A 13,930-nucleotide genomic window follows, 5' to 3' on the forward strand; every position below is an offset into this window, starting at 1 on the left:
GGCTATATTTCATTAAGAGTTTGAGGAGATTTGGTATGTCACCAAGGACACTCACAAAGTTCTACTGATGTTCCATGGAAAGTGTCTAACTGGTTGTATCACTGCCTGCTATGGAGGGGCCACTACACAGGACTGGAAAAAGCTGCAGAAAGTTGTGAACTCAGTCAGCCCCATCATGGGGCCCAACCTCCCCAGTATCCAGGAATTACCCTATCCTCATTGCTACCATTAAGGAAGACGTACAGGAGCCTGAAGACACACACAACTTCTTCCCCTCCAGCATCAGATCTTTGAAAGGACATTGAACCCATTGTAATTTACAGTTTTTATCATCATGTATTGCATTGTACTGCTGTCGTAAAACAACAAATTTCACCACATATCCTCATGATCTTAAAGCTGGTTCTGATTCGGATTCAGAATAAGAAGGTGGGACAGGAAAGGAGTACAAGTTGGCAGGCGATAGGTGAAACTAAACGAGGGAGAAAGTGGTGGCGAGATGGGGAAGGTCAGATGAAGTAAGAAGCGGGGAGGGGATGGTGGAAGAGGTGAAGGGTTGAAGAAGGAGGAATCGCACCCTCACCTGGTCACAGCAGAGCAGAGTACGTACAAATTCCATGTTAATTCCTCAAATGTCTTTGGTAAATATCCAACTTCCTTCCCCTAAGCAGCAGCTTGAAAGGAAATGTGGAAAGAAGAGAAAGGATGGGCAATCAGCAAGGTGAATGAAGAAAGTGAAACACAAACAAGAGAAAATCTGCTGGAAATCCAAGCAACAAGAAAAAATCTACTGAAAGATGCTACCTGGCCTGCTGAGATCCTCCAGCATTTTGTGTGAAGAAAGCGAAGCAGAGGGTTCCATAAGCATCAGGACGCGTTCCCTGTACCAAATGAGCTGACTTCCGATGTTCGAATCCCTGTGATGAAACTTGTTTTATTGCCAAGCTTAGAAAGAGCGTGTTGATGATTCACTGAGAAGCAGGCGGCCTTTCAAAGAAGCTCTTGACCCATGCAATAAGAAAGGAGTTGAGAAACAAGTGGAGAGGAGATGAGTCATCGAGTTACGCAGCATGTTAAAGGCCCTTTGGTCCGACAGGTCAATGCCAACCCAGACAGGTCTTGCCTGCATTTGACCATGAGAGGTGACTTGATAAAAGTGTATAAGTTGATAAAAGATATTGACAGAGTGGACAGCCTGAAACTTTTTCCTAGAGTGGGAATGGCTAACATAAGTGTTCTTAATTTTAAGGTGACTGGAGCAAAGTAAAGAGGTGTTGTCAGAAGTGAGATTTTTTACGTAGAGACTGGTGAGTGTATGGAACACCTTGCCGGGGTAGTGGTAGAGGCAGATACACATTTAAAAGTGGGAGGGGAAGATTTGATTGATCTTAGCGCCCATTATAACATTGGCACAACATCATAGGCTGAAGGGCTTGTACTGTGCTGTACAGACCTATGTTTTGTGTTCTATGCTCTATCCTTCTAAACGTGTTCAAGTACCTGAAGAGCTTCCACAACATTAGGAAAGGCAGGAGCTTAGTCACCACCTCTGAGACCTCAAGCACCAGGTGTACAGGAAAATCTTCACTACCCAGTTTCAAATCACATTTCATCCTGGCTCACCAATGTGGTTTACCCCTTCCTGGGTCAAGATCTCCAGCCTGGAGTGTTACACCACTCACTGAGAAGAGTGTGTGGAACACCTGCTACTAACTGTTCACCTCGGCCTCACTAATGGCCCCACAATGTCTCCCCAGATTCATCCCCTTTCTCACGACCTTTAAAGGCCAAGAGATGTGAGGCCTTGTCTGAGGGATATTTTATGAAACATTTTAACAGTGTAGAACTCTTAGAGCAATGGGATCAAAGAAGTCCTGTCCACAAAGAACACCAGGACACCATCACACTGAGCACAAACCCAGGCAGGCAAATAGTGTTGCTATTTGCCAGGACATGAGTCAGCTGACATTTTGAAGATTCCCCTTAACTTATTAGACTACACAGGATTGTTATGGATTAGTTGTCTGAGTGTGTTGAAACAACAACCTTGCACACATTGACAGTAAGATCAGGGAATTGATTGTGGACTTCAGCGAGGGGAAGTCGAGGAGATAAGCAGTGGAAAAGGTGAGCAGTTTCAAATTCCTGGTTTGAGATTTCCGAATGGACAATGAACCCATGTACACTACCTCACTATTTTTTCATGTATATGACTCGAGGATTGAAAGGCTTCTCATATGAAGAACATTTGATGGCTCTTGGCCTGTATTCACTAGAATTTAGAAGAATGAGGGGTGATCTCATTGAAACCTATCAAATGGTGAAAGGCTTTGATAGAGTGGATATGGAGAGGATGATTCCTTTGATGGGAGAGTCTAAGACCAGAGGACACAGCCTCAGAATAGAAGAGCATCCTTTTAGAACAGAGATGAGGAGAAATTTCTTGAGCCAGAGAGTGGTGAAACGCTGGAATTCTTTGCCACAGTCCACTGCGGAAGCCAAGTCTTTATGTGTATTTAAGGCAGAGGTTGATAGACTTTTGGTTGGTCAGCACATGAAGGGATATGGGGAAAAGGCAGGAGATTGGGGCTGCGAAGTAAACAGGATCAGCCATGATGAAATGGTGGAGCCGACTTGATGGGCCAAATGGCCTAATTCTGTTCTTATATCTTATGGTCTTATACCACTGTAATTTATCCTCGCCAACTTTCGCCATCTCTAAAGGGATCCTACCACTAGACATATCTTTACCTCTTCCCACTCTGCTTTCTGCAGGGATTGCTCCCTCGTCGACTCGACCCTCCCCACTAATCTCCCTCCTGGCATGTATCCCTGCAGGTGGCCGAAGTTGTACACAAGCCCATTCACCTCCTCCCTCACCTCCATTCAGGACCCCAAACAGTCATTCCAGGTGAGGCAACACTCCACCTGTGAATCTGCTGGGATTGTCTATTGTGTGATTGTGTAATCTGCTGGGGCTGTCTATTGTGTGATTGTGTAATCTGCTGGGGCTGTCTATTGTGTGATTGTGTAATCTGCTGGGGCTGTCTATTGTGTGATTGTGTAATCTGCTGGGGCTGTCTATTGTGTGAGGTGCTCCCAATGCGGCCTCCTCGACACTGGTGAGACCCGTTGGAAATTGGGGAACCAATCTGTTGAGCAGTTCCACAGCATCCGTCTCAAGCAGGACTTCCTGGTGACCAAATATTTCAATTCCGATTCCTATTCCCATTCCGACTTGTCACTCCATGGCTTCCTCCTGTGCCAAGATGAGGCCACACTCAAGGTGGAGGAGCAACAATTTATATTCTGTCTGGGCAGCCTCCAACCTGATGGCATGAACATCGATTTCTAGAACTTCTAGTAATCCCCCCCAACCCCACTTCGTCTGTTCCCCACTCTGACCTTTTACTTCTTCTCACCTCCCCCAGGTCCATTCCTATTTCTCTTTCTCCTATTTCCCACTCTCCGTTCCTATCAGATTGCTTCCTCTGCGGCCCTTTACCTTTCATGCTCACCTGCCTTTTCCCATCACGTTCCAGCTCGCCTCCTTCACCTGCCACCACCTTTTTATTCTGGCTCCTTCCCGCTTCCTTTCCAGTCCTGATGAAGTGTCTTGGCTTGAAATGTCGACTGTTTATTCAATTCCATGCATGCTGCCTGACCTGCCGAGTTGCTCCAGCAATGTGTGTGTGGGTTCTGTAATTTACAGATCTTTTTAATCAGCATTGCGATATAATGCTGCTGCAAGACAACAAGTTTCATGACATTTGCCAGTGATATTAAACCTGTTTCAGATTCTCAAACAACAGAAAATTAACAGATGCTGGAAATCTGAGCAACACTCACAAAATGCTGGAGGAACTCAGCAGGTCAGACAGCAGCTATGGAAATAAGTACAGTCGATATTTCGGGTCGAGACCCTTCATCAGGACTGGAGAAGAATAGATGAGAAGTAGATTTGAAAGGTGAGGGGAGGGGAGAGAAACACTAGGCAATAGGTGAAAAGTGGAGGGGGAGGGATGAAGTAAAGAGTTGGGAAGTTGACTGGTGAAAGAGAACAGAAGGCCATGGAAGAAAGAAAAAGGGGAAGGAGCACCAGAGGGAGGTGATGGGTGAGCAAGGAGATAAGGTAAGAGAGGGAAAAGGGGATGGGGCATGGTGAAGGGAGGGCTGGGGGGCATTACCGGAAATTTAAGAAATCAATGTTCATTCCACCAGATTGGAGGCTACCCAGATAGAATATAAGGTGTTGTTCCTTCAACCCAAGTGTGGCCTCATCACGACAGTGGAGGAGGCCATGAATGGACCTATCGGAATGGGAATGGAATCTAATTATTTAACAGACCTTCACACCAAACATCATGGTACATGAGACACTGGGTACTGGAGAGGAGCACTTCCGCCACACAGTCAGCTGTCCAAATCAATGCATTTTGGCCTGAAAATATTTGGCTGGAACTGCCATTTACAGATACAATCACCTGGACCCTCAGATGATTACCCAGGGAGAACCGTACATCAGGAACTGTACCCTGGGGAGATTTAGTACATCAGAGCCTATACCCTGGGAGATTTTGTACATCAAGGACTGTATCCCAGGGAGGTCAGTACATCAGTGACTGTACCCTGGGGAGAAACAGTACATCAGGAACTGTACCCTGGGGAGATTTGATACATCAGAGACTATATCCTGGAGAGAGTTTGTACATCAGGGACTATACCCCAGAGAGAGTCAGTACATCAGCGACTGTACCCAGGGGAGAAACAGTACATCAGAGACTGTACACTGGGGAGAGTCGGTACATCAAGGACTGTACCCCGGGGAGAGTTGGTACATCAGGAACTATACCCCGGGGAGAGTTGGTACATCAAGGACTGTACCCTAGAGTGATTTGTTACATCAGGGACTGTACCCTGGGGAGAGTTAGTACATCAGGGACTATACCCCAGAGAGAGTCAGTACATCAGCGACTGTACCCAGGGGAGAAACAGTACATCAGAGACTGTACACTGGGGATAGTTGGTACATCAGGAACTGTACCCTGGGGAGAGTTGGTACATCAAGGACTGTACCCTAGAGTGATTTGTTACATCAGGGACTGTACCCTGGGGAGAGCCAGTACATCAGGGATTGTACCCTGGGGAGATTTAGTTCATCAGGGACTGTACCCCGGGGTGATTTGGTACATCCAGGGCTGTACCCTGGAGAGAGTTGGTACATCAGGGTCTATACCCCGGAGACAGTCAGTACCTCAGAGACTGTACCCTGGGGAGATTTGGTACATCAGTGACTGTACCCTAGAGTAAGTTGTTACATCAGGGACTGTACCCTGGAGAGATTTGGTACATCAGAGTCTGTACCCTGGGGAGATTTAGTTCATCAGGGACTGTACCCCAGGGAGGGTCAGTACATCAGAGACTGCACCCTCTGGAGAGTCAGTACATCAGGGACTGAACTGTGGAGAAAGTCAGGACATCAGAGACTGTACCCTGGGGAGAGTCAGTACATCAGGGACTATGTCTTGGGAGATTTGGTACCTCAATGGTAGTAATCTTGGGATTACTGCCTAACCCACACGACAGTGAGTATAGGAATAGAATGAGGTGGAGGATAAATGCGTGGCTGAGGGATTGGAGCAGGGGCAGGGATGCACATTTCTGGATCATTTGGGATCTCTTTTGGGGCAGGCGTGACCTGTACGAAAAGGACGGGTTGCCCTTGAAACCGAAGGGGACCAATATCCTGGTGGGGAGGTTTGCTAGGGCTATTGGGGAGAGTTTAACCTAGGATTGCTGGGGGGCGGGAACCAAACTGAAGAGATGGAGGAAGAGGCGGTTGGCTCACAAATAGAGAAAGCTTGGAGACAGTGAGAGAGGAGGATAGGCAAGTGATAGAGAAGAGCTACGCTCAGACCGATGGTTTGAGATGTGTCTATTTTAATGCAAGAAGCATCATGAACAAAGCGGATGAGTTTAGAGTGTGGATCAGTACTTGGAGCTATGATGTTGTGGCCATTACAGCGACTTGGATGGCTCACGGGCAGGAATGGTTACTTTGAGTGCCAGGCTTCGGATATTTCAGAAAGGACAGGAGGGAGGCAAAAGAGGTGGGGTCATGGCACTGTTGATCAGAGAGAGTGTCACGGCTGCAGAAAAGGAGGAAGTCATGCAGTGATTGCCTACTTAGTCTCTGTCGGTGGAGGTTAGAGACAGGAAGGGGTCAATAACTCTACTGGGTGTTTTTTATAGACCACACTATTGTAACAGGGACATTGAGGAGTAGATAGGGAGACAGATTCTGGAAAGGTGTAATGATAACAAGGTTGTCGTGGTGGGAGATTTTAATTTTCCAAATATTGATTGGCATCTCCCTAGAGCAAGGGGTTAAGATGGGGTAGAGTTTGTTAGGTGTGTTCAGGAAGGTTCCCTGACACAATATGTAGATAAGCCTATCTCCCTTACAATAGCATTGGACAGAGATAGGAACAGACAAGTTAGGAAAGCGTTTAATTAGAGTAAAGGGAAATATGAAGCTATCAGGCAGGAATTTGGAAGCATAAATTGGGAACAGATGTTTTCAGGGAAATGTATGACAGAAATGTGGCAAATGTTCAAGGTATATTTGCGTGGCATTCTGCGTAGGTACATTCCAATGAGATGGAAAGGATGGTAGGGTACAGGAACCATGGTGTACAAAGGCTGTTGAAAATCTAGTCAAGAAGTAAAGAAAAGCTTAAGGAAGGTTCAAAAAACTAGGTAATGATAGAGATCTAGATGATTATAAGGCTAGCAGGAAGGAGCTTAACAATGAAATTAGGAGAGCCAGAAGGGGCCATGAGAAGGCCATGGTGAGCAGGATTAAGGAAAACCCCAAGGCATTCTCTAAGTATGTGAAGAACAAAAGGATAAAATGTGAGAGAATAGGACCAATCAAGTGTGACAGTAGAAAAGTGTGTATGGAAACACAGGAGATAGCTAAGGTACTAAATGAATACTTTGTTTCAGTATTCACTACGGAAAAGGATCTTGGCAATTGTAAGGATGATTTACAGTGGATTGTAAAGCTTGAGCATGTAGATAGTAAGAAAGAGGATGTGCTGGAGCTTTTGGAAAACATCAAGTTGGATAAGTCTCTGGGACTAAATGAGGTGTACCCCAGGCTACTGTGAGAATTGAGGGAGGAGAATACTAAGCCTCTGGCAATGTTCTTTGCATCATCAATGGGGACGGGGAGGTTCCGAAGGATTGGAGGGTTGCAGATATTGTTCCCTTATTCAAGAAAGGGAGTAGAGATAGCCCAGGAAATTATAGACTAGTCAGTTTTACTTCAGTGGCTGGTAAGTTGATGGAAAAGATCCTGAGAGGCAGGATTTATGAACATTTGGAGCAGCATAATATTATTAGGAATAGTCAGCATGGCTTTGTCAAAGGCAGGTCATGCCTTTCGAGCCTGAATGGAATTTTTGAGGATGTTATTAAACATGTTGGTGAAGATAGAGCAGTAGATGTAGTGTATATGGATTTCAGCCAGGCATTTGATAAGATACCCCATGCAAGGCTTATTGAGAAAGTGAGGAGGCATGGGATCCAAGGGGACATTGCTTTGTGGATCCAGAACTGGCTTGCCCACAGAAGGCAAAGAGTGGTTGTAGACGGGTCATATTCTGCATGGAGGTCGGTGACCAGTGGTGTGCCTTAGGGATCTCTTCTGGGACTCCTTCTCTTCATGATTTTTATAAATGACCTGGATGAGGAAGTGGAGGGATGGGTTAGTAAGTTTGCTGATGACACAAAGGTTGGGGGATAGTGTGGAGAGCTGTTAGAGGTTACAGAGGGACATCAATGGTATGCAAAACTGGGCTGAGAAATGACAGAGTTCCACCCAGAAAAGTGTGAGGTGGTTCATTTTGGTAGGTCAGAATATAGTATTAATGGTAAGACTCTTGGCAGTGTGGAGGATCTTGGGTTCCGAGTCCACAGGACACTCAAAGCTGCTGCACAGGTTGACTCTATGGTTAAGAAGGCATGTGGTGTATTGGGCTTCATCAACCGTGGGATTGAGTTTAAGAGCTGAGAGGTAATGTTACAGCTATACAGTATAGGACTCTGGTCAGACCCCACTTGGAGTACTGTGCTCAGTTCTGTTCACCTCACTAAAGGAAGGATGTGGAAACTATAGAAAGGGTGCAGAGGAGATTTACAAGGATGTTGCCTGGATTGGGGAGCATGTTTTATGAGAATAGGTTGAGTGAACTTGATCTTTTCTCCTTGGAGCAACGCAGGATGAGAGGTGACCTTAAGGAGGTGTATAAGATGATGAGAGGCATTGATGAGAGGATAGTCATGTATCGACTTGGGGAGAGTTGATACATGAGAGACTATACCCGGAGAGAGTCAGTACATCAGAGACTATTCCAGGCAGAGTTGGTACATCAGGGACTGTACCACAGGGAGATTTGTTTTATCAGAGACTGTACCCCGGGGAGAGTCAGTACATCAGGGACTGTACTACAGGGAGATTTGGTTTATCAGAGACTGTACCCCGGGGGGAGTCAGTACATAGAAGGCTGTACCCTGGGGGGAGTCGGTACGTCAGTGACTGTACTCCAGGGAGAGTCGATATTTCAGAGACTGTACCCTGGGGCGAGTCGGGGACTGCATTCTGGAGAGAGTCGGAATAACCAGATGCAAGGGATTGATAAATACTTCTGTACTTTGAGCAGGAACCAGATAGTTGATGCAGAGTCAGGATGATTTGCTGTCAGAGATGCCTTTGAGCTGATTGTTTTCAAAGACTTTACTGTTGCAGGTAGTCAGTGTTTACATTATTTCTGCTCCCAAGGCCGCTATTTCATCACAGCCCCGCCTGAGCGTGAAAAGGCTATGCTGTGTCTCTGCTCGAATAACTGCTTCCGATCTGTCACATATGTAGCCTTCGTTCTTTTGCTGGTTGGTGAGTTTGTGAGATCTCTCTATCTTGTTGGACAGCTACTGCTTCATCATCAGTCAGCTGACTGGCAGAGATCAGTTCAGCTCATTCTCCACGGCCACTCATCTGTCCCACTCCAACAAGTGAAGAGTGTGGCCGTTATGTTTTCAGCTCCCTGAAAGCAATCTATCCAGTGGCCAAGGCTTATGGCATTGACAGAGGAATGTTTATGTCTTCAGAGGAACGTTAGACGCCATGACAGCATAGCGGTTACGCGACACAATTACTGCTCAGGTGGTTGAAGTTTGGAGTTCAAAGCTGGTGAGCTCTAGACGGAACCTGTACATCTTGTCCTTGGGTTGCATGGGATTCCTCCAGGTGCTCACCATTTGCACATGTTCCATGACGTAGGCCAATTGGTTATTGTAAATTGTCCCATGATTAGATCAGGGTTAAACTAGGGGTTGTCAGAGGTTGCTGGGAAGCACAGCTCAAAGGGCAAGAAAGGTCTATTTCACGCTGAATCTCAAAGTTCAAAGTAAATTTGATTATCAGAATACATTCAGTTCATGTCACTACATACAACCGTAAGACCATAAGTCTTAGGAGCAGAATTAGGCCATTTGGCCCAGCGAGTCTGCTCCATCATTTAGTCATTTCCCCTCCTCAGCCCCACTCCCCGGCCTTCTCACCGTAACCTCTGATGCTGTGTCCAATCAAGAACCTATCAAGCTCTGCTTTAAATACACCCAGTGGCCTGGCCTCCACAGCTGCCTGTGGTAATACATTCCACAAATTCACCACCTCTGGCTAAAGAAATTTCTCCACATCTCTGTTTTAAATGGACGCCCCTCTATCCCGAAGCTGTCCCCTCTTGTCCTAGACACTCCCACCATGGGAAACATCCTTTTCCACATCTTCTCTGTCTAGGCCTTTCAACATTCGAAAGGTTTCAATAAGATCCTCTCCCATCCTTCTAAATTCCAGTGAGTGCAGACCCAGACCTATCAAATGTTCCTCATATGATAACCCTTTCATTCTTGGAATTATCCCTGTGAACCTACTCTGAACCCTCTCCAATGCCAGCACATCTTTTCTTCGATGAGGAGCCCAAAACTGTTCACAATACTCAAGGTGAGGTCTCACTTGTGCCTTATAAAACCTCAGCATCAGGTCCCTGCTCTTGTATTCTGGACCTTTTGAAAGGAATACTAACATTGCCAATGAGATTTTTGGATTTTCTCCCCATTTAGAAAATAGTCTGCACATTTATTTCTTCTACCAAAGTGTATGACCTTGTATTTTCCAATATTGTATTTCATTTGCCACTTTCTTGCCCATTCTCCTAATCTGTCTAAGTCCTTCTGCATCCTACCTGTTTCCTCAACACTACCTGAGCCTCCACCAATCTTCATATCATCTGCAAACTTGGCAACAAACCATCTATTGCATCATCTAAATCATTGATATCAATAAATAAAAGCGACCATTAAAAAAAAGCGACCACAACGCCAAGCACTGCGGAACAACACGAGTCACTAGCAGCCAACCGGAAGAGGATCCTTTTAGTCCCACTCATTGCCTCTTACTAATTAGCCAGTGCTCTAATCATGCCAGTAACTTTCCTGTAATAACATGGGTAACTTGGTAAGTAGCCTCGTGTGGCACTTTGTCGAAGGCCTTCTTAAGGTCCAATTATACAGCATCCATTGCATCCCCTTTATCTATCTTCCGTGTAATCTCCACAAAGAATTCCAACAGGTTCGATGGGCAAGATTTGTCCTTAAGGAAACCATGCTGACTTCTCATTACTCTTTAAGCTCATCCTTAACAATTGACTCCTACATCTTCCCAACCATTGAGGTCAGGTTAACTGGTCTCTATTTTCTTTTTCTGCTGCCTTCCTCCTTTCTTAATGATTGGAGTGATATTTGCAATGTTTCAGTCCTCTGGCACCATGCCAGAGTCTAATGATTTTTGGAAGGTTAGACTGACGTATCCTTAGGTCTTTCAGCTTTTTGAGCACCTTCACCCTTGTAATAGTATCTGCACTCACTTCTCTTCCCTCACACCCTTCAACACCTGCCACACTGCTAGTGTCTTCCACAGTGAAGTATGTTGAAAAATACTCCATCTGCCATCTCCTTGTCCCCTATTATTTCTCCGGCCTCATTTTCTAGTGGTCCTATACCCACTCTCATATTTCCATTCCTTTTATATACTTGAGAAAGCAGTTGTAATCTGGAAATAGGATACTTTTGGAAGAATACTGTACTTCCCAGATACTGTTCGGAGGCCAGCATATAACTGCCTTCAGGGCCCTTTTACCCTTGCTGTTTTTTAACTCAACCCACAAGGATTCCAGATCTTCCGATCCTATGTCACATCTTTCTACTGATTTGATGCCATTCTTTACCAGCAGAGCCACTGTCGACCTTCCTATCTCTCCGATATAACGTGTAACCTTGGACATTCGGCTCCCAGCTACAAACATCCTTCAGCCTCAATTCAGTTATGGCCACAACATCATAGCTGACAATCTGTAATTGTGCAACAAGATCATCTACCTTATTTCTTATACTCCATACATTGAGATATAACACTTTGAGTACTGTATTCGTTACCCTTTTGTTCTGCATCCCTAAAGCACTGATACTCACCCTGCTGGCTGCAATTATGTCCTATCATCTAACTGCAGGCTGTCTTTGCTTTTTTACCATCCGTCCTATCCTGAGTCCCTTCACTCTGGTTCCCACCCCCTGCCAAATTAGCTTAAACCCTCCCCAGCAGCTCTAACAAACCTGCCTGTGAGAATATTGGTTCTCCTCAGCTTCAGGTGCAACCCGTCACTTTTGAACAGGTCATACCTCCTTCAGAAGAGATCCCAACGATCCAAGAACCTGAAGCCCTGCCCCCTGCACCAGCTTCTCAGCCACACATTAATCTGCCAAATCATCCTGTTTCTACCCTCACTGGCACGTGGCATAGGTAGAAATCCAGAAATTACTACCTGGGAGGTCCTGCTTCTCAGCTTTCTGCCTAGTTATCTAAAACCTCTTTTCAGGACCTCTTTGCTTTTCCTTCCTATGTCACTGGTACCAATATGTACCAAGACTTCAGGCTGCGCTCCCTCCCTCTCCAAAAATTAGTGGACACAGTCCAAGACACCCCTGACCCTGGTACCTGGAAGTCCTGCCCATATCCACGGAATCTCCTGTCTGTTCCCCTGACTATCAAGTCCCCTATCATTATCGCTCCCCTCTTCTCCCTTTTTCCCTTCTGTACCATGGACCCATGCTCAGTGCCAGTAACCTGGTCTCTGTGGAATTCTCCCGGGAGGTCATCCCCCACAACAGTATCCAAAGCAATATGCATATTATGGAGGGGAATGGCCACAGGGGTGCTCTGTGCTAACTGCCTATTCACAATTCCAGTTCTGCTGACAGTCACCCAGCTACTCGCCACCTGCAACTTTAGGAAATCACAACCCTGAGGTCCTTTCTCCTCAGGGCATACTCAGCAAATCTATAGAATAGTAACTGTGACAGGATCAATGACAGATCAAGCAGAGCATAGAAGACAACAAACTGTACAAATGGAAATATAAATAAATAGCAATAAATAATGAGAGCATGAAATAACAAGATATAGAGTCCTTAAAGTGAGATCATTGATTGTGGGGACATCTCAATAGGTGAGTGTAGTTATCCCCTTTCATTCACTAGTCCCATGGTTGAGGGGTAGTAACTGTTCTGGAACCTGGTAGTGTGAGTCCTGAAGCTCTTGTAGCCTCTACCTGAGTGAGGAAAGAGCATGGCCTGGGTAGAGCGGATCTCCGACGATGGATCCTGCTTCCTTACAACAGCATTTCATCTCGATGTGCTCAGTGGTTGAGAGAGATTTACCCCTGATGTACTGGGCCAAACTCACTACCTTTTGGAGGATTTGCCATTCAACAGTATTGAGATTTCTATACCTGGCCATGATGCACACAGTCAATACACTCTCCATCGCACATCTATAGAAGTTTGTAAAAATTTTAGATGTCATGCTGAATCTCTGCAGTCTCCTGAGGAAGTAGAAGCTTTCTTTGCAATAATATTTATATGATGGATTCAGGACAGGCCCTCTGAGGTAGTGACAGCCAGAAATTTAAAGTTACTGACCCTCTCCACCTCTGATTCTCCGATAATTACTGGCTCATGGACCTCTCCTGAAGTCTACAATTAGTTCCCTGGTCTTGCTGACTTTGAGTAGGAGGTTGTTGTTGTGACACCACTCAGCCACATTTTCAATCTCCCTCCTGTATGCTGATTGATACAATCCAGAGCAGTGGTGTCATCAGCAGACTTAAACATGGTGTTGGAGCAGTACTTAGCCACACAGACATAGGTGTAAAGCAAGTAGTGCAGGGGGCTAAGCACGCAGCCCTTGGCACTCCTGTGCTGATGGAGGTCGTGGAGGAGATGCTTTTGCCAATCCAAATTGACTGATTTCTGCAAGTGAGGAAATCCAGGATCCAATTGCAAAAGGAAGTATTGAGACCCAGGTCTTGGAGTTTTGAGGGAATGATGGTATTAACAGTTGAGATGTAATTGATAAAGAGCATCCTGATGTATGCAACTTTGCTGTCCAGGTGTTCCAGGGTTGTGTGAGAGCCAATGGGAAGACATTTGCTGTGGACCTGTAGGTAAACTGAAGTGGATCCAGATCACCATTCAGGCAGGAGCTTGTATGTTTCATCAGAAACCTCTCAAAACACTTCATCACTGTGGATGTAAGTGCTACTGAGTGATAATCAGTGAGGCAAGTTTCACGCTCTTCTTCGGCACTGGTATGTTTGAAGCTGCTGGGTACCGCACGCTGCTGGAGCGAGAGATTGAAGATATCCGTGAATACACCAGTCAGCTGGTCGGTACAGGTCTTCAGTACCCGGCCAGGTGCCCTGTCTGGACTGGATCTTTCCTTGGGAACACCTCTTAAAGAGAGCCTGCACAT

This window comes from Mobula birostris, chromosome 18 (genome assembly GCF_030028105.1).
Source record: "Mobula birostris isolate sMobBir1 chromosome 18, sMobBir1.hap1, whole genome shotgun sequence".
Lineage (NCBI taxonomy): Eukaryota > Metazoa > Chordata > Chondrichthyes > Myliobatiformes > Myliobatidae > Mobula > Mobula birostris.